Genomic DNA, 20047 nt, shown 5'->3' with positions numbered 1-20047 from the left:
TACAACAACGGGCCCTACCTTATTTCCATCTGGTTATGGTTACCGAGATACACGCAATGGTAAATGTTGACATAAACCAAGTAAATAATATTACGGGGCCGACCTTACTTTGAATATTTCTCTAGTGGAAAGGAAGAATCCCTCAAAAGTGCTTAAAAAGGCAGTTTCCCCAAAAGCATTTTACCTGTCAAGAGGGCTTCAAATGCCTGGCCCATGAATTGGAATTTAACTATTAACAGATTTCAATGCTGCAGTGAATTTACTGATTGGAATTCCTCCACCCTCAAAAAACTATAGTTGAAATAGTATGCCTATAGACAGTTGAAGGCATTTGAATCATTTTTTTGTTAATGGGCATTTCCCATTTTCCATCTGCACTTCAGATACTATGTCGTAGAAGAACTGAAAACCAGATACCTTTACATTGCCAAAAGGGCTTTGAATATTTTACAATAAATAAGAAAATTCTTCGGCAGAAGCTCAAACATTTCACTGCCTATCTTGGCCATCAGAAGGACTCCAAATACTTTGCCTTCTCAATGAACCTGGAATATTACTCATCCGAACCTTCAAAATTCAAATATTTTTACTCCTTTGTAAGAAATGCCAGGCTACTACCTGCATGTCAAGGTAAAATTATGTTGAAACTTTCCAAATATGTAATTTGATTCTACATGTAGGAGAACCATCAGTGTACCATTAATCTCAGCACTGCAAATCCAAGTAATCCGAATACTGATGGTGTCAAGTGTTTCAAATTGATCCATATTAGCACACAGGAGAACACGTTCCTGGAGGGATTTGAGAATTAGGCATTAAAGGCGTTTAGATAGTATTAGAAAACTTATAGACAGTAATATTTATGTATGGATAATATAATTCGAGGTAGAGTTCTACATAATAATAAAATTTTATGGATTAAAATATCTACTCATGACTGGGATTAAGCTGTAGACATAATTCTAGATAATAATGGGGAGACAAATCTAGACAATAGGAAGAAATTAAAAATTATAATAAACATTTATAGATAAGGATGAAGATGGATTAAGCTCCCATTTAAAGGGGTTCAAGCTTGAAATCTAATCTTGATGTAAGGAAGCATAGAATAGACTGGGCATAAGCTTTATGGAAGACACTGCCTCAATTAATTTCAATGAATAAGAATTTGGCTGTTGTGCTCCTGCTTATTTTTTTTTATTTCTAATGTTAATGGGTTGTTTTTTTCTGATGTTTATTTGACCTTTCCTGTATTGCAATCCCATCAAGCCCATTCTGATTGCATCACCCCAAATTACTACATACTTCAGCGGACTTGAACCCCAATCAGACCAGACCCACTTCATCCCTGATATACCCACAACATATTCTGTAACCACTTCTGATTTTTCATCACTTTTTACTGCTACAGAAGCAGCTCCCCTCTGTCATAAAGCCCTGCGTTTGTTTCTATTCTTTTAAAAACCTCATTGACCAAATACAAAAAGATGCTATTTACAGCCCAGAACATCAGGATCAAAACAGTGCACAGCATGAAAAGAATTGTTACACAAATTAGACAAAGGAACCATCAATTCCAATCTTATCAAAACAATCATATATATTTTATTTGTAGAAATTCAGACAAGTAAATAGAACATTTAAAATATTTGCACTGTTTTGCCTCTTAAAATGCTTGAAAATGAAAGTTTGAATTGTATCTTAGACATAGCATAGATTAATAAGTGCTAAAAGCTCTCTTTGAGGGCCAGAGAAATACATAGTGTTTTGAATGGTGGGTTTGCCAAAATGGAATCTAAAACCACTATATTTGAGGACTTAAGTATGTAAAACAAAATACTTTGAAAAATACAATACATGAATTTAAAATCGGTTTCAAAATTTTAATAATGTTAATGTTTTACTTCTACTGTCAACCAGTAATGTAAGTGATTTGTTTTAACATTTGCAAATCACAAATTTCTCCACTTTTCATTTACCATGTACAACATTGTAATTTACTTTTTATTTAGAAAAAAACCGTGCTGCCAATAATCTATTGAACCTATTGAGCTTTAAGTATGAACGCGTTCTACACTTACTATATTAATATGAATGGTTTGGTTTTGGTTTTGTTCTTCTAATATCAAATGTACTGGTACAGGATGGTCAACGTGGTTATTGCCTTCGTCACTACATACCTTTATATATGCTTGACTATCTATAAAACTTTCTTCCTTTCACTAATCCTATCGGCCTCTCTTTGTACCTTTTGGGACAACTGCTAGTATTAGAACTTGGCAACGTGCCTTGTTCATCTCCTTTCCCATCAATTACAATGTGAGTCCCTTCATCATGAAGGTCAATTCCCCGGAAGGGGCCGACCCACTACCATCCCCAAACGTAACCTTTTGCCGCAAACACCTCAAAGTACATTGGATTATTAAACGTGATTATGAAAGGGATTTCGCTTCATATTTTTTTTTGTTGTTGTTGTTTATTATAAGAATATAACTTTTGTTGTCTTAGTGTTTTGCCTTGTCTCATTTCTGGGAAGAAAAATATATTATTATCTAGTTATTTGAAATATCATTTATTGTGCGTATTGTATGAACATGTAAACTAAATTTAAAATAAAATTTATAAAACACACGTTGATAGGTAACTTATGAAACACGTATTGAATCATTAAACATATCCAGTGTATTTTGAAACGTATACCTATCAACATTCTCAAAGTGTCTTGGGTTCTGAAATGTATGCATTCTCCTAGTCCCCTTGATTTATTAGACCCTGCTTCTGCTTCAGCCACAGTAGAAGAATAAATGGTAGGGTTAAAAAAAAAGGATTTAATGTAATTCTTTTCCATATGGAGTAATGTATAGGGTTTCAGTGTTTGAGTTTATTTATATTAGGATTTATTTCCACGTTTTGAGTTTATTTATACTAGGATTTATTTCGTTAATATTTAATAAATTGTATATTATGAAACAAGGATAATAAATGTCTTCCTTTCACATTGGATTATGAAATGGTATTTATATTAGGATTTCTTTTGTTAATATTTAATAAATTGTATAGTATGAAATGTGCATGGAAAATTGCATAGGATTATTAAACGTCTCCTTTTCATATTGGATTATGAAGTGGTTCCGTGTTCATATAAAAATGAAAGTCTTAGGTTTCACTGTTTTAGGATGTTATTATTCAGCTGTGGGAGATCTACTATGCCTATCAAAATTTTTTGCATAATTTAATTAGAGATCAGTGGAAATGATTATTTAAAAAAAAATCTTAGATTTTTTTTGCAGTTGTCTATAACGTGACTTTTTGAAAGTCTTTCCGGTGGGTTTTTCCGGTCGAAATCTGGCAGGAATTATTGGAATCGCAAGTTTGATAGCTAGTTTCTGCACAATGAAAGCGTCCTAGGGGTTTTTCAGGGTGCTGAATCCAAATATGTAGTTAAAAAACCATTTTAACTGCAACAAATCAAGATTTAACCTCAATTTCTTCTGCCGGATTCCGTCACCGGAATCTCCAAAAAGTCGCATTATAGACAACTCCATTTTTTTTCCTTGCATTTATTTAGATTTGCTTTTCAAATTTGTTTAGATTTTTTCTTACATAATCTAATTAAAGATTAGTAGAATTGGTTATTTAAAAAACAAATAAATTTTTATTTGCATTTTTTTAGATTTGCTTTTCAAATTTGCTTCGATTTTATGCTAAAAACTTCATTTCATTTGGTTCTCTATGATACTTTTTTGCAAGTTCAATTGACCCAAATTTACTTATCCCATTATTCTCTGGAAGATTATATGCCCACGGATCAGCCCCTCTTAATGTTCAAAATGGACAAATGTTTTTGCTAGTTTTCCCTCTTTCTTAGACGAATCCTGTGAATGGGCCACAATGCACACAATTTCCTTGAATGCGTCACAATGCACATAATTTCTCATAGCCATCCTATCCTAAGGCTGAATTTGGCTAACACTAATGGTTGAAAATCCAAAACATACTCCAATGGCACTTTTGTACCTGGTGCATGATATTTCCACATACCCATGTGGAGGAGGTTTGTTAAACTTATCTTTCTGGATTTTCATAGATTTATTTCAAATTGCTATGCCTGGGAGTTTTTAGGAATATTATCCATCAAACTTGGAACAATTTTGACAATGACTAAGGCTGACATGGATAGTCAAGGAATCTAAGAAATATCTAGCCAAAACTTCCCTTGAACATATCTTGCCTACTAGGTACCTTTTCCTATTTTTATTCTTTCTCATTGATTCCATTGAATGAATAACCATGCAAAATATTGTTTACTTTTATTATATCTAAAGGTAGACATATAGTGCTTAGTTGATGAAGTGTGCTTCCTTGGAACTTTATATATATATATATATATATACCTAATGTAATGCTATTAGATATATACCTAATGTAATGCTATTAGATCCAACCATCCAACATCTAAAATACTGTGATAGTTGACATGGGAAGTGCCTCAGAACGATGAAATTGGTATAGACTTAGCATGTTGGAAAATTCATGCCCAAAACCTTATCACCAGAACAAATAATTCTCTTTCTATCAAAGAACAAAAAGTGAATGGAATTTTAAAATAAAGCTAAAGAGCACAATAACCATAAATTCCTACAAACATTATTTATATTAATTTGTAAATTTCTTTTACAATATATAAAATTTATTTGACTATAAAAATACAAATCATCATGTTAAATAATAATTAATAAACAATTAATTTAAATATAAATATATAAATATTTTTGAATTCAAATAAAATAGAGCAAGAAATCAACTTAACTCACTTCCAATCTTCAAAGATATTGGTATATCATTTTATATTAATACTAGTGGATTGCAACCATTCTTAATTTTTTTTATTAAGCTTGGTAGATCCTTATTTTTCATTATAAAATATGCAAGAAAGTTACAACCACTTAGCTTGGTTAGGTGGTCTCAACCCGCCCGACTGGAAACCAAGTCTGTTGACCACCTAACCTCATTATAAGCCATCTAGTAGCAAACAAATACTTAGTCTATCTATCCAAGCTATATAAACTTGATTATCATGTCCACAACCATATGATGTCTATATATATATATATATATATATATATATATATATATATATATAACTGCAATATGGAAAGTAAAATCTATCCGCATATAAATTTAATAAAAAAAAGACTATGACTTCATCCTTCCAGTCCTCCTATTTGGCAGATGTTGAGGTAACCGGGGTCGGGTTTTTTGCACTCGAACCGGCAACTCAATCAACAAGAATAGACATGTGAAGTGTTCCTCGATATGACCCATGTGGTTTTGCAATTGGAATTACATTCTTTTGAAAGTTCCGCTTATAATCTGGAAAATCGTTAATGGTAGTCATCCAGATTTGTTCCATTGCCTTGCCTAGGAGGCATTTCAACAACCAATACAGGTATAGAGTTTGTTTGTATTGCGTCTCTCTGTCGCGAGTGTGCCCTGGATTAGGAACCAGGACCTTCTAATCTTCCACGTCCACTGCCCCCGCACTCACATGTCTATTGATATCATCCTCCCAATCAGTGATGAGTCGTTGAATCTCCTCTCTGGTGTCACCTGCATATGTGGTTTCCGCTTCTTGGATCAGGCTGGCCACTGGTTTCCTCCCATGACATTTTCCCCTACTCGGCTCGGCCTCAGCCTCGCTCTCCCGTGGTCTCTTGCCTCTGCCCTTGCCTTTCATTGCTCGAGCCATTGTTGTGATCTCCTGGGGCCTTCTAGCCTATTGATGTCGTTGGTCGGGATCAAGCTTCAATGTTGTCTTCTTCCAAGAGGAGTTACCTGTTATGGGAACAAGAAACCAAGAATTCCAAGCCATTATTTTCATAATATTCGTTAGCCAATGGTTCTTCTCATTCAACATTTCTTCCCCCCATGCATCTTGTTCAAAGCCCCCAAGCGCGAGGAACCCCCACCCGAGACGCCCTGGACACCCCTGCATGCCCCCTACCCTGTGCCTACAATGGTCGTAGTTTCGGTCTCGAATTGCATGGCCACCTACAGGCCCAATAGCCCAGAAGCCTAGTCTATAGGAGCCACGCTCCTTCTCCCTATGCCCCTTGTTGTTGTTGGTTTACCTAGTCCCCTATCCCCTGACTTCATCTTAGCAATTCTTGACGCTGTTCATCTCAGCCTCCTAACTTCTAAGCCCCTTCCTCCACCAAGTATCCCTCCCATACCTTACGAACCATCCCCCGCTCTAGCCACCAGTCGAGGCCTGCCTGGACGACTTTCCCAACATGTCGATTCCCCAATTCCGGAGGACCCCTACCCCCAACATCCTCCCCCCTACTAACTCCCCTCAGGGGCTTGGCGTCCACCCTCATGGCCCCCGTCTTCCTCAATGCCCTAGCCTTCGCGACTTGTTCCAGGACCCAAACTGGACTTAATGCTAATGCAATTGCCGCTACCTTACCCTTTCCCCTTAGGTTTTCCAAGCAGACGAGTAGAAAAGGTTCGCTCAGCCAAAAGCCTTCCCTCCCCATCCCTATAATCCCCATGCGCGAGAGGAGAATACCAAAGCAAAGCAATACCCTAGCAGACCCCATGCACGAGAGTGCAATACCAAGGCGGAGTAATATCCCTACATAGATTATGCGGCTGTGATGAATCCCGCCATCCTCCACCTCCCATCTATTCCCACCACCCCAAATGCTCTCTCTCCCTGGCCCCTTGCCCACATGCAATCCAAATTCAACAAACTAGGCATAGGGAAGAATAATGGAGTTTAGGTCGAGAACATACCCGTTAAACAGCGCTTGTGATCGTTGTATCTCTTCGCCTTCCCGAAACCACTATGCCACCTTCGATGTTGTCACCACTGCGTGATCTCCCTCCTCGCTACTAACCCTCTTTATTGTCAACCAACTCTGGTGCATGCTAATGCCACCTTCCTTCCACCATCTTGTCTTAACCATGCGTACAACCACCGCGCCCTGCACTTCAAGCATGTGGGAGGCAATGGCACTTCCTTCGGACGTCCTTGTCATGATGACCCTCTTAATGGGTCTGTCAGCCACCTCTCACCGCGATCGGGAGTCTGAGTGCCTTGGCCACTCTTTCTCTGGTCTTGTTCTAGGATCTCCTTCAAGGTTTAGAACTTATCATCTTCTGGTTGGTTCAACCAAGCTTACTGAAGAGGTGCACTTTGATGACTGCAACCCCAGTTCACTAGGAAGTCTGCCACTTTATTTCCATCCCTCCTGACATGATTTGTCATTATATAGTTGAAGTTTCTAATAAGGGTTCCTATCTCTTGGATTAGACTTGTTGTTCTCCATTTGTGGCTAAGATTTTCCCATTTTGTTCCTTAGTTTAATATTTTTATCATGTTGATAAAAAGCCTCAAATCCCCTTCCACTACAATACTCCTGTAGCGCATTTTGGTTGCAATTTGGAGGCCTTGACTTACAACTGCAAATTCTGTTGCATTGTTACTAGAAAAACCACAGTGATCAACATAGATGAGCTTGGTGTTTCTTTTGAAGTCCCAAAAAAGTCCTTTGAGGCCTGCTGGTCCCGGGTTTCCTTTCGATGCTCCATCGAAGCTTAACTTCACAAATCCTTCTAGGGGGGTTGTAAAATAATTAAGGGAAGTAGCTCCCCTCACTGTTACCTTCCAGGAGGCCTGGTTTACCATGGTCGGAGCTATGTTTAATTTCTGCATAATTCTAGCCTCGTGGGGTGGGACTTGCCAGTCCTCTGGATACCACTTCTCTACCATAATTGTTTCCCTAATGTTCTGTATGATCCCTTCCCACACCGCCTCTTGAGGGAGAAGTTGATCCTTGAAGATTCGACGATTCCTTTCTTTCCAGATGGCCCAAAGAGTGACTCCTAGTGCGAGGCCCCATGCGCTGTTTATGACTGGGCTGGAGAAAAGGCCTATTCTTTAGAGGAGGATGGTTTCTCCAATGTTATCCCTATCCTGATCCATTCTTCCAAAGAGGTCCTCCATCTGTCTCCATTTCTGTTCAACATATGAACAAGTGTTGAGGATATGTTCAAGGTCCTCGCTATTCATATTACAAATATTACATAACGACGACCTATAGAATCCCCTTTTTTGGAGCTGATCCCGTGTAAGAATGTGGCCTCTACAGATATGACAAAGGAAGTAGGCCACCTTTGGCCATTAGCCTCCACCCCATATATTTTTCCAAATCAGGTTCTTCCCTTCTACAACTCGGCTTGCTCTTATTCCATACGCTTCTTTTATTGTGAATGTCCCTTTGGTAGTATATCCCCATTGGAGGATGTCTGGTCCATTTAGAATAATTATTTTCCTTGAGTCTAGATCCTTCTCTAGATGCTTCCATTGATTTGATTCCAGGGCCTGTGGCCAATCAGTCTTCTCCTTCCATCTCCTCTAGCCTTCCCGCGCTTCGTCTGGTTTCCAGAATCGTTCAACTGTATAAAAATTCTTCCCAGTTGTGTATTGCAGGAGATCTCTCAAGTCTTGTTTGCTTTGAGGTTTTTCTCTTTGTTGCCATCACTCTTTGCCAAAACAAGGTTGTTTTTCCCTTCCCGATTTCCCAGAAGAAGTGTTGTTGAACAAGGTCTCTATTTTGGGTCGCTAAATTCCATATGGCCAACCCTTTGGGGGGATCCATGTATGTTAGGACGTCTTTCGTTCTTACAGGAATATTATATTTTCTTGTCCATCTTTGTTTTCATAGATCTAGCCCACCACTCATTCAGTGCCACCATAATTTTTCCCCCGTTACTTGATTTAGGATATAAGGGTCCCTCAAGCCCAGGCCTCCATCCATCTTATGTTTTGTTAAGTTTGAACAGGATACCAGTGCCCATTTTTTAATTTTCTGAGCTTCTCCCCATAGGAACTTCTTAAATGTTTTCACCATCTTTTCACATTAGGTTTTTGGCATTGCCATTCCGGAAAGATGATAGATTGGAATAGCTTAGAGAACTGCTTTGAGGAGGACTGTTAGGCCCGCTAGATTTAACCATCAAAAAGCCCAACTGCTGAGTTTGCCCGTGATTTTTTGTAGTAGGGGTTGCCAGCAGGAAGTCTTAAGGGAGTTTACCGTCAAGGGCATTCCCATATTCTTGGAAGGTAGAGATCCAATACCAAACCCCAGGACCCAAGCTAGGCAGGATTGTATGTTTCCAAGGGTATTGAAAAAAAAATTTCATTGTTGATCATTATCCCAGACGCTTCCATGAATACTAGCAGTACTTCTTTGATGCAACGAGCTTCCCGAAGTGACACATGACAAAATAGCATGATGTCGTCTACAAAATGTTGGTGAGTAATGGGGAGATCAGTGCCCCATAACCTCATGCCTTTGATATGGGCATTTCTGGCTTTAGTCTTAAGGTATCGACCAAACCCTTCAGCATCAATAATCAAGGGGAGAGGGGGTCGCCTTGGCGGAGGCCACGCGCTGGGTTAAAAGTTTGAGAAGGGGAGCCATTGAGCAGAATAGAGAACACAGGGGATGAAACCAAGGCCTGGATCCATTTAATCCATATATGATCGAACCCAAAGGCCCTGAGGACATGGATGAGGTACTCCCAGCTGAGGCGATCATAGGCCTTTGACAGGTCTAGCTTGATCAACATGCCAGGGAGTTTTTGGGATTTAAGGGAATGCACAATTTCCTGGGAAGCCATGAATCCATCCAGGATTTGTCGGCCTTCAACAAAACTCGTTTGTTTGGGGGAAATGAGGAGAGGAAGCAGAGGCTTTAGCCATTTAACAATCATTGTGGATATAATTTTATAAATGACATTGCAGAGGGAGATAGGTCTAAAGCCTTGAGGGTCATCAGATTTGAAGGATTTCAGAATGAGAGCAATGAAAGTCGCATTTAAGCTTGGACATATCTTTTGGTTCTGGCGCGATTCTTCCACCACATTCAGTATATTAGGCCCTATGAACTTCCAAGCCACCTAATAGAATTTTTCCATGAAGCCATCCGGTCCGGGTGCCTTGTTCTTCATCATTCCATTCACCACTTCCTCAACTTCCTCCGGTGTTATTGCTCTAAGACCTAGCAGCTCCTCTACTTGATAACACCTGCTGATATTCAAATCTTTAAGTTCTGAAAGAGCACAAAGCCCTCCTATTTTCCTCAATGCAGTGCAATTGATCAACTATAACTTTATTAGTGTTGTTGGCAATGCTCCAACGTCTAGCAAATCATGACAAAAGTTTAGGTTGAGACGTTGAAGGTTGGGGCAAAAACATTCATGAAAGGAAACCTTCGATATCCTTGTTTGGAATAGTTCGTTGTCTGAGGGAAAACATACATTTTTCAATGGAAGTGTCTATTTTATGCAACACTCTTTGCCCTCTCAAACCTGTTAATGTTTCAATTTCCCCTTCAACTTTCTTGAATGGAAGTTCCTTTAATGGACATTTCGTTACTTCTAATTGTTCAAGATTGTTCATTTCCATGATACATGGTGGTAAGTGCTGTACATTTGACTCCATTATTTTCAACTCTCTCAATTGAGTCAACAGTCTACTGGAATCGGGCAAACATATCAATTTCTGGCAATTCTGTAGACAAAAATTCTCTAAACTCCTTAGGTAGCCAATGGAAGGTGGCAGTATTTCCAGCGAAGGGGTTCCTAATTTCAGAACACCCAGATTGCATAGATTTCCAATGGCACTTGCCAATTCTTTTATGTCTGTACCTAACAAATGCATTTCTTCGAGGGACAATTGATATGCGACTTGGGGAGGCAACACTTCAATTTCCTTACAACCTAAGAGATCTAAGAATTCAAGTTTGTTGATATTTCCCAGAGTTTCATTCGAGATGGTCAACCTTTTGCATGATTTCAAAGAGAGATATTTAAGTTGTATTAAATTGGAGAAGGAATCTGGAAGCATCTGCAAATTGGAGCACTTGTACAAGTCAATATGTTGGAGGTTACTTAAGTTCCCAAAGAAATCGGGAAACGATTTCATTTTTGAACATTTATTTAACTCTAAGCAACGGATCCTTGAATATTATTACCCTCTAAAAATCTTTTACACAAATGAACAGGCCCATGTGAATTGTTTGGAGTGATAATATTGTTGGGTTGCAGGACTTACTTGGATTAGCATTTTCAAAAGTCTATGGAGAGCTATAATTCTCCAGAAATACAATACATTACTCATGCATCAATATTGGATTGTATAAGGTCCCCATGGAAATCTATCAAGAATGTTTGAAGTCAGTGGAAAGCTTGGGTGCTAGGTTTTGCTGCGAATGGATATTTTCTAACCTAGTAAGTTGGTAACAAGGAAAATGGAAGGAAAATTGGTGAATGTGTCTGAAGGAGATGAAAAAAATTCATGTTAGAATTTGAGATGAAGAGGACTCTCTGATGTGTGCAAATAATAAGGCTACAATAATGTATACATCAAAAATGGGATATGAAGCTTTAATTGATCCAACTGGTCTAGATGATATGTGGTCGTGGTCTATAAATCTGGAAAATAAAGGACCCATAGAAAACAATATTTTTTCTCTAGCTAGCACTTAGGAAAAAGGTCCTAACTTGGAACAGTTCAGAGAAAAGAGGGAGACAAGGCCTCAGTAATTGTATGTCGTGTACAAGGGAAACAAAATCTATTCCTCATTTATTCATCTACTACTCATATGGTCCACATTTGTGGAAACATATCAAGAAATTGACTACAATAAATATCTGGAGGGGATTCACAATGGAAGAATGTCTTCAAGACTGGTTTCCAGAGAAGGATCTAAGAGAATATAGAGCAATTCCATGTTTAACCTTATAGGGTATATCATTGTCAAGAAATGCTCAATTTTTTTAAAGAAACCAAATTCCTACTTTCCAGATATACAATCAGCTCTGTGGACTTTATCTAGGATGCAAAGTGTCTACGAAAGTCAAACATCATTGATAGTCCAAAAGCCAAGACCCACATGATATCAGAAGTGAAGATGGAATTCCGAGTAGTATCTCCAAGGATCACTTCATCAAGTACAAGGCTTGCCTGGGCACTGGAACAAACAATTTTGCAGAATTGAAGGCTCTTCACATATTATTAAAGCTACAATGGATATCATGAGGCTACAAATATTCAGGGATTCTTCTTTGGTCATAAAATGGATGAATGATGAGATACATATTCATTGTTAATTGGACGATTTGGCGAGGCAAATAAAGAAGGTTGCATTCAAGTTTATCTCTTTCACAAATATTTTTCATGACCATAACATGCTACGAGATGCACACTACCAAAACAAGCAAAATGGGTTGAAGTTGGATTTGGTTTTCCAAAAGAATCAAACAATGGTCACTTGACACAGACAGGTAAATCTGTTTTTAGCAGAATATCTATTTCCTGAAACCATATATATATGGTCCTTTGTGGTTTTTTAGCAGTGATATGAATTCATATTTTGTACACGCTGATACTTGAAAGTATCGATTCTGAGGACTCTAGAATGAGAAAATACATTATTTTCACCGATGGAATTTTTTTTGAGAAAATACTCACAGAAGAAGATGAGAGACAATCGAATCCCAGCGTCCCATGTTAGGTGACCTAGGTCAAAATACATTGAGACAAAAACCTTGGCTAATTAGAAAAATCAAGATGTTCTTAACAAGCTGATGCGAATGGAGTAGTATAGTGAATGAATAAGTGTAGGGAATTGTAAAATTAGCTCATGGAAAAGAGGTACTTTTCTTTCTTGAATGTGTATGTATGCAGCTCTGTCGATTTATTTTGGGTCTTTAGAATCTTGTGAATTCCCAAGTCTGCATTTATTCTGCTAATTTTTGCAACCAAGGGGCAGACTACACACCATATGGGATCGGTTTGATCCACGAACTCTTGGTTAGTGTGTATGAGACAATATGATTTCTCCTTTTTCCTTGAATCTAGATGTTGGGTTAGTTAATTGAATATGTAGACAAACCCATGCAAACCCAGATTTGATATGCTACACACTAACTTGCCAGACTCAAGGAAATGGATCTGGAAATCTTGAGTCCAAACAAATTAATGACTTTTAATAACTGTTATAAATTCCAATATAAGACACTCTGGTACATATCATTGTAGCAAAAAAGACATGGAAGAAACAGAGTATGGCTCGAATACGAAAATAATCCATGTCTTCAAAATTTGGCGATGTAGTGAAATATTTCATGGTATATACCAGACTCAAGTCTAGATAGGTCTGCACTAAATTTACAGAAATATATGTAAATGATTGAACAGGGACTTACGACTGCTAACTGCAATGGAAACTTGTGTAGAATCCAATGCTTTGGATGGGAAACTAACATGCCTTCTCATGGGCCCTCACTGGTTGATTGTTCCTCTACATCACGCCATATGTGTGATCTTTGAGACATATGGTGAACTCAAGAGGGATGGCAAGGAAATAAGCTTTGTGTACGTCGCAGCTAACAGTGACCTGGAAGTTATCTAGTCCTTGGGCAAAAACACTCTGCATTACTGTGTTCATCAATACGGTCTTCCTGCCCATATCCCTTGAGTCTCAATAACTTCTAAAGAACCAAAGTAAACCCACAGAGCTGCATTGATACAGATTCAGGAAAGAAAATTACCTCTTTCCTATCAACTGTTATGAGAAAATCCCTGTCAGGCGTTATGAGAAAATCGTGTTGTCAGAAGAGATTGCTTTTGGTTGATAAATTTTTCTATATCTTCACGTCGGAGTTGTTTCTTCTTTCTTTTGTAAGCGTAAATGGATAGGACTCAACGCCCCATTTCTCCAGCATCTTCAATTCATTTTATTTTTCTAGCGTTTTGAATTCATCTTTAGTATGCAGCTTTCTATGAAAACCCACAAACGCGAGTTTAAAAATGCAAGACCTGTAATTATTCAGGACCTCCAAACGAACCTCCTCAACTGCTAGCGTCCACAAATTTCTAGCCAATCAGAACTGGCACATGTCCGCCTATCTCAAATCTATGGATGATTATAATTCGATCGTCTAAAAGATTGAAGGGTGCACAATGAGGACAGGTGGGTAGTAGGAGAGTTATTTTGATAGAGAAACGCCTTACGGCGTAAAAATGGACGCTGAAACATATTCGATTCATGACTTTTCTCTACCTGGCTCATAAATCTTCTGTTTCATATCATCTCCCATCTTCTGTTTCATATCATCTCCCAGGTATGTTTCAAAGCAATTGTTTTTTCTTGTACATAAAGCATACTTTCGCCCAGCTGGCAAATGTGGACCTCATTTGGTTTTTTTTTCCTATCAAGACAATCAATCTGGTAAAATCACAGTTTTCCCTCTGGTTTATTTGCACATAGAATCTCTCTTGCTACATTACTCTTGGAAATTTTAGACTTTCAGGCAATTTTGCTCGACATTATTCCCATTCTGGCTGTACAGCGAAGTTATTCTCTCATCTCAGTCTATACTCATGTATTTATAAGTTTATCTGATTTTTAATGCTATCCAGCTTTTTTCCTACTAAAAAAAGAAACTAAACAGTGAGTTCGCCCTTAAAAAAACCCCGGTTGTTTCTCCACCACATTCATCAGACATCCCATACGTTCCAGGAATGACAGCCTCCCGAGCTGCGGTCGAATCCCCGCCCTTCATTTGCAGAGGCCTTTATCAGTTCTTACCATCGTATTTCTTTGCCCAAATCAATATCTACAAATTGCTTATAATTCGCAATGTCTTAATTCTTTTTCTTTATACTGCATCAACATAATAGCTTTCTGCGCCGCAGTATTTTCCAGATTCCAGGAGAGATAGAGAATGGGTGGGCGACGACAGAACTCGAAGACGAAACCAACTCAGCGTGCCTCGGGGATATGGTCGCCCAATTTATGGAGGAATGAGGCGTAAGCGCAGAAGCAGAGGACCTATCTCCCCTCACTAAAACCACGGAATCTGCCAACGTCACGGAGGATGGAAAAACCATTGCTCAATCACAACAAGAATTTGAGATACTCAAGGTATATTATACTTCAAATTCGAAAATTTACAGCCTCCTTCAATATCTGGCTTTTGAATTATCCCCTTCGACATCTTCAACTGAAAAGATGAGTATTGAATATATGCTTTCTTGAATTCTTCTTCATTAAAATATGGTCCCATTTCTTGTGCAGGTAACTATGACTACTTGGATGTGATATTGAAGAGCTCAAAATCAAGCAGAAGTGTTTGTTTGTTTGTGGATTTGGATTTCAGAACGCAGTTTGAGATATCCAGACCAGGTGGGGAATACAACGCCCTCCTTGGGTTGCTTCCCAAGATTTATGTAGGCAGGGGTGATACATTACATTGCAGTCCATTATAAAAATAATGTGCGAAGGTGTGAAGGATTCCTTAAAGAGGAAGGGGATGCACCTTTCCCCATAGAGGAAATTCAAGTGGTTGGGTTCCTACAAGAGAACAACGGTTTGCAACTGTGAGCATGATCATGTACATGGTGGCTAGAAGAACAACATAATGATCAGAGTTGATGGGTATGGGGTTCAAAGGAATTAGCGCCACGCATGTTTGGAATCCTATTCATGCTGCAGGCAATGCTGAAGTTGCAGAGGAATACTTAAATTGGGGTTCTCCCACAGCAGTCCTATCATTTAAGCCATGTGCAGGAAAGTTGATTAGATCCCCACTGTCTTGCGCTCTGGTGGACGCTGGTGTAACCTCCTGCCCTCTCAAAAACAGCAGAGCTACAACCACCATGGCTGATTATGCCCCGCTGAAGCTCATACAGTAAATAGATTGAAATTTTCTGGTATTGTATAAAAGAGTATGCAAAGTTTTGAAGTTTTGCAGCAAGCTAGACTTTGATGCACGGATCAGATAGAAATGGTTTATAACTCACTTTAATTTTATAGAATTTAATGAATTAATTTGACGCACAGACCATATAGAAATGGATTATAACTATATATTTTCCTATACATAAATAAATTAGTTTAAAACATTAATTATAGAGTTATTTGTGACTTGTCTTTATGATTTAGATAAATGTCCATATTTTGTTTATAGAAATGCATATAAATGTGCATATTATGTTTATAGACGGGCATATGCATATTTTGCAATTAAAAGGGAGTTTTCAGAATTTGGATTATAACTCGTTAATTTTTATATAATTTAAATTATTAATTAGATAGATATGAGTTTTTTTTATTGGTAGTGTGCACATTATTTTTTCAAGATAATTATAAATTTTATTCTTATACATAATTTTTAATAATATAATAAATCTTTAATAATAATTTTTTTTCACTTTATGAGAGATTCTTCAACGTAAATCACATAGAATATCATTTTTTCGACGCTTTTGGAACCAATTAGTGTGGTTTATCGTCAGGACAAGTTGAAGAAACAAATCCAGCTTAGCATGTTAAATAGTCTGAGCAGAGTCTCCAACGGCTAATTTTGACCTTGGGACCAGGGTCAAATTATTAATATTATTATTACTATTATTTATTTATTTACTTATTATTATTATTATTATTAAATAATCTAACATTTAAAATATTTTTTTATCAAATTATAAATGAAAATTCAAAACAAACAACATGGCTTGTCAAACATACATTGTCCACAGTGACATATAAAAGATTCACATGTGGAGGAGGCTAGGGAGACTTGAGTGAGGAGGCTAGGGTAGACTGTTATGACAAATCCATTGAGTGTGTTGATGACAATGAAGAACCAAGAGTCTTACAGGGTAAGAATAAATATACATCAGTTAGGATGGTGAAAATTATGCAAGAAAAGTGCAATCGCAGAAAAGGGTGTAAGTTATTTGCAGTGCACATTTCTAGTGATAAGGGTAAGGAAGTTGAGGATATAGATGTGTTGATAAGGTACCCAGTTGTACAATAGTTCAAAGGTGTATTTCCTTAGGACATTACAATGTTTCCACCTCACAGGGAGGTAGACTTTTCTATTGAGTTAGTGCCAAGGGTAGCTCCAGCATCAAAAGCACCTTACAAGATGAGCACACCTGAGTTGGTTGAGTTAAATTTGCAGTTGTAGGAAAGGTTGGACAAGGAGTGCATTAGGCCAAGTGTATCACCATGGGGTGCATCGGTATTGTTTGTGAAGAAGTAATATTGTACTCTCAGATTATGCATTGACTATAGACAGTTGAACAAAGTGACCATCAAGAATAAGTATCTATTACCGAGGATTGATGACTTGCTCAACCAGTTGAAGGGAGAAGCAGTTTCCTCTAATATCAACTTGAGATTGGGATACCTGATGAGCCTCAGTATTGCAACAAGAATGTTGCAACTCCCAAGGCTACCTACTTTATTTATCAGCTTAGGGTTCGTAAAAAATTAAGAGGTATTGACACTGTATGTGAAGCATACAATGTGTCATTCTTTCGTTGTCATGATGTAATGGAGTGAGAGTAATGAAATCAAATCTTAAACTAATTGCATAAATGGAAATGTTACTTTGAAAAGAAATTAATCCTAGGAAAGAACAACAATTTGTAATTGAAATCCTAAGAGCATGAATTCAAATAAATAGGCGTAATCTACTTTTTAAAAGGCATGTCCTAATTAGTGTTTATTCTTCCTCAATCATGGATTTAGAGCCTAGAGATTATTATTCAACCCTAAAGGACAAAAACCAATCTTTTTAAGCAAATTTGGGCAAGTATATATGTGCTAGAAGGGTGATACAGGAAGTTACAGGTTACTACATGAAGTTATGGGATTTGCTATAGGAAGATATAATTCACCGAATGACCAAGAAAATCAAATCCAAATTGGATGGAACAATTTTTTTATTGAATAGGATGTCTTAGGTCTCCATTCCAAGTGGAATCACTCAAAAATACCTCTGTTAACACATGCTAAAAAATAACAAAAAATTATTAGTCTAAAATCTAGAAATTCGAGAATTAGTGAGCTAGTTAATCTATCAAATGCCTAACCTAGTGAAGTGAAAAGGAAATGAGGTAATTCTTTTTATTAAATTGAATTTTTTTATTATCTAATGCAAATGGAATAAACTCAATTGAATCTCATTAGCATGTTCTAAAAAATAACAGAAAATTACTACTATTTGCCACAAGGGACTTCCAGAAATTTAGATTTGGGAATAAGCAAACTAATCCAAGTAGCTCAATGATTATTGTGACCTTCCAAAGTTGTTCCAAGGATGAAATAATGCTTGTGATACTGAAAAAGAGCTTACTTCAACCATTTAACCCAATCATACAACAAGAAATCATCAATACTAAATGTAGAAATAGAAAAAAACAAGAACAAGAGATGCATGTGAATAAGAAGCGAAATGAAGAAAAGTAAATTATACAAAAGGGCTCTGAGGCTCCTGGGATGGCCAAGCCCAACGAAACTTAGAGTCCTATGAAGGAGACTAAGATTTAAAAGCTAAACATGACACCAATCTTCATTATTTCCATCAATACAATCACATCTCTGCAAGAAATGAAAGTGGAGCTGCAAAAATACAAGTGTTCTCCACAAGAAGACTAAGAAAAACCAACCCCTAGAGGAAAATTTGAATTAGTACTGATACAAGATTATGAGGAAGAATTCTCCTTGAAATGAGGAAGATTTCCCCTCCAAAATCACTCAAATAGTGGATCTAGTTCCCAACACTAGGAATCTGCATTAAATGGCAGGGAACACATTCCTATATTTTCTCAATCATTGGAGCTCCAGAATTTGTCCAATAATTTCAGAATATCTTGTTGATTTATTATCCAATATTGATCCTCCCGTAGTAGGGGAAAGTCCCTAAATTATCTCCTCCTCCAATTCTTCATAATCTGCCCACTATTCTCATAATATTCTACAAAAATAAATAATATTAAGCACAAATATGAAATCATCTCTAAACCTTCCTAATGAACATATTAAAGCTAAAAAACATTATTAAGTGTAGAATGAGAGGTTTAATATACCCTTCATGAGCCTAAGAAAGGTTAGATGGGCCATATTTTTTGTCTAATTTGGAGGCCCATAAATACCATCAGGTATGCATCAAAGAGGAAGATATTTATAAGACCGCTTTCCGGACCAAGTATGGGCATTATCAGTTTGTTGTAGTTCCATTTGGCTTAACTAATGCTCCAGCTACATTTATGTGATTGATGAATAGTGTGTTATGTTTGTATTCAAATAAGTTTGTTATTGTGTTCATTGATGATATACTGGTATATTCTAAAAATGAGGAAGAGCATGCCGAACATTTAGCAGTAGTGTTGAGATTTTTGAGAGAGCATCAGTTGTATGCTAAGCTCAACAAGTGTTGTTTATTTGAGAGTGAGGTACATTACTTGGGGCATGTTGCCTCCAAGGAGGGAATTGTAGTATATCTAGAAAAGATAAGAGCCATCATGGAGTGGGTAGCTCCTAAGAATGTGGATGAGGTGACATCCTTCATGGGTTTGGTGGCTACTACATGAACTTCATTAGGAACTTCTCACAAATTGATTATCCTATTACATCATTGCAAAGGAAAGGTAAGAAGTTTGAATGGACAAAGGAGTGTGCGGATAGTTTTGAGCAACTCAAGAAGTTGTTGACACATGCACCAGTGTTAAAGATCGCAGATCCAGATTTTTTTTTTTGTAGTATGCACATATGCTTGCAAGAAGGGACTTGGTGGAGTCCTTATGCAGGATGGATAGGTGTTATGTTATGAGTCGTAGAAACTAAATGAGCACAAGCAAAATTATCCCATGCATGAGCTCGAGTAGACAACAATTATACATGCAATGAAGATGTGGAGACATTATATTTTGGGCAGGAGGTTTACATTGATGAGTGATCACAGTGGTTTGCGATATCTATTTGATCAACCAAATCTGAATGGTAGGCAGGCTCAGTGGTTGGCTACGATCAGCGAGTTTGATTTCGAGATCCGATATATCAAGGGTAAAGAAAACAGAGTGGTAGATTCTCTTATAGGCAGGTACATGTAAATCACTTAGCAGGTATGAGCTCCTATGGGACAAATCTATAGGATAAGATCTTGCGTGCAGGTCAGCAAG

This window comes from Pinus tabuliformis, chromosome J (genome assembly GCF_031772625.1).
Source record: "Pinus tabuliformis cultivar Carrire ecotype Pingquan chromosome J, CPIR1, whole genome shotgun sequence".
NCBI classification, from domain to species: domain Eukaryota; kingdom Viridiplantae; phylum Streptophyta; class Pinopsida; order Pinales; family Pinaceae; genus Pinus; species Pinus tabuliformis.
Note: the sequence above shows the minus strand (reverse complement) of the source record.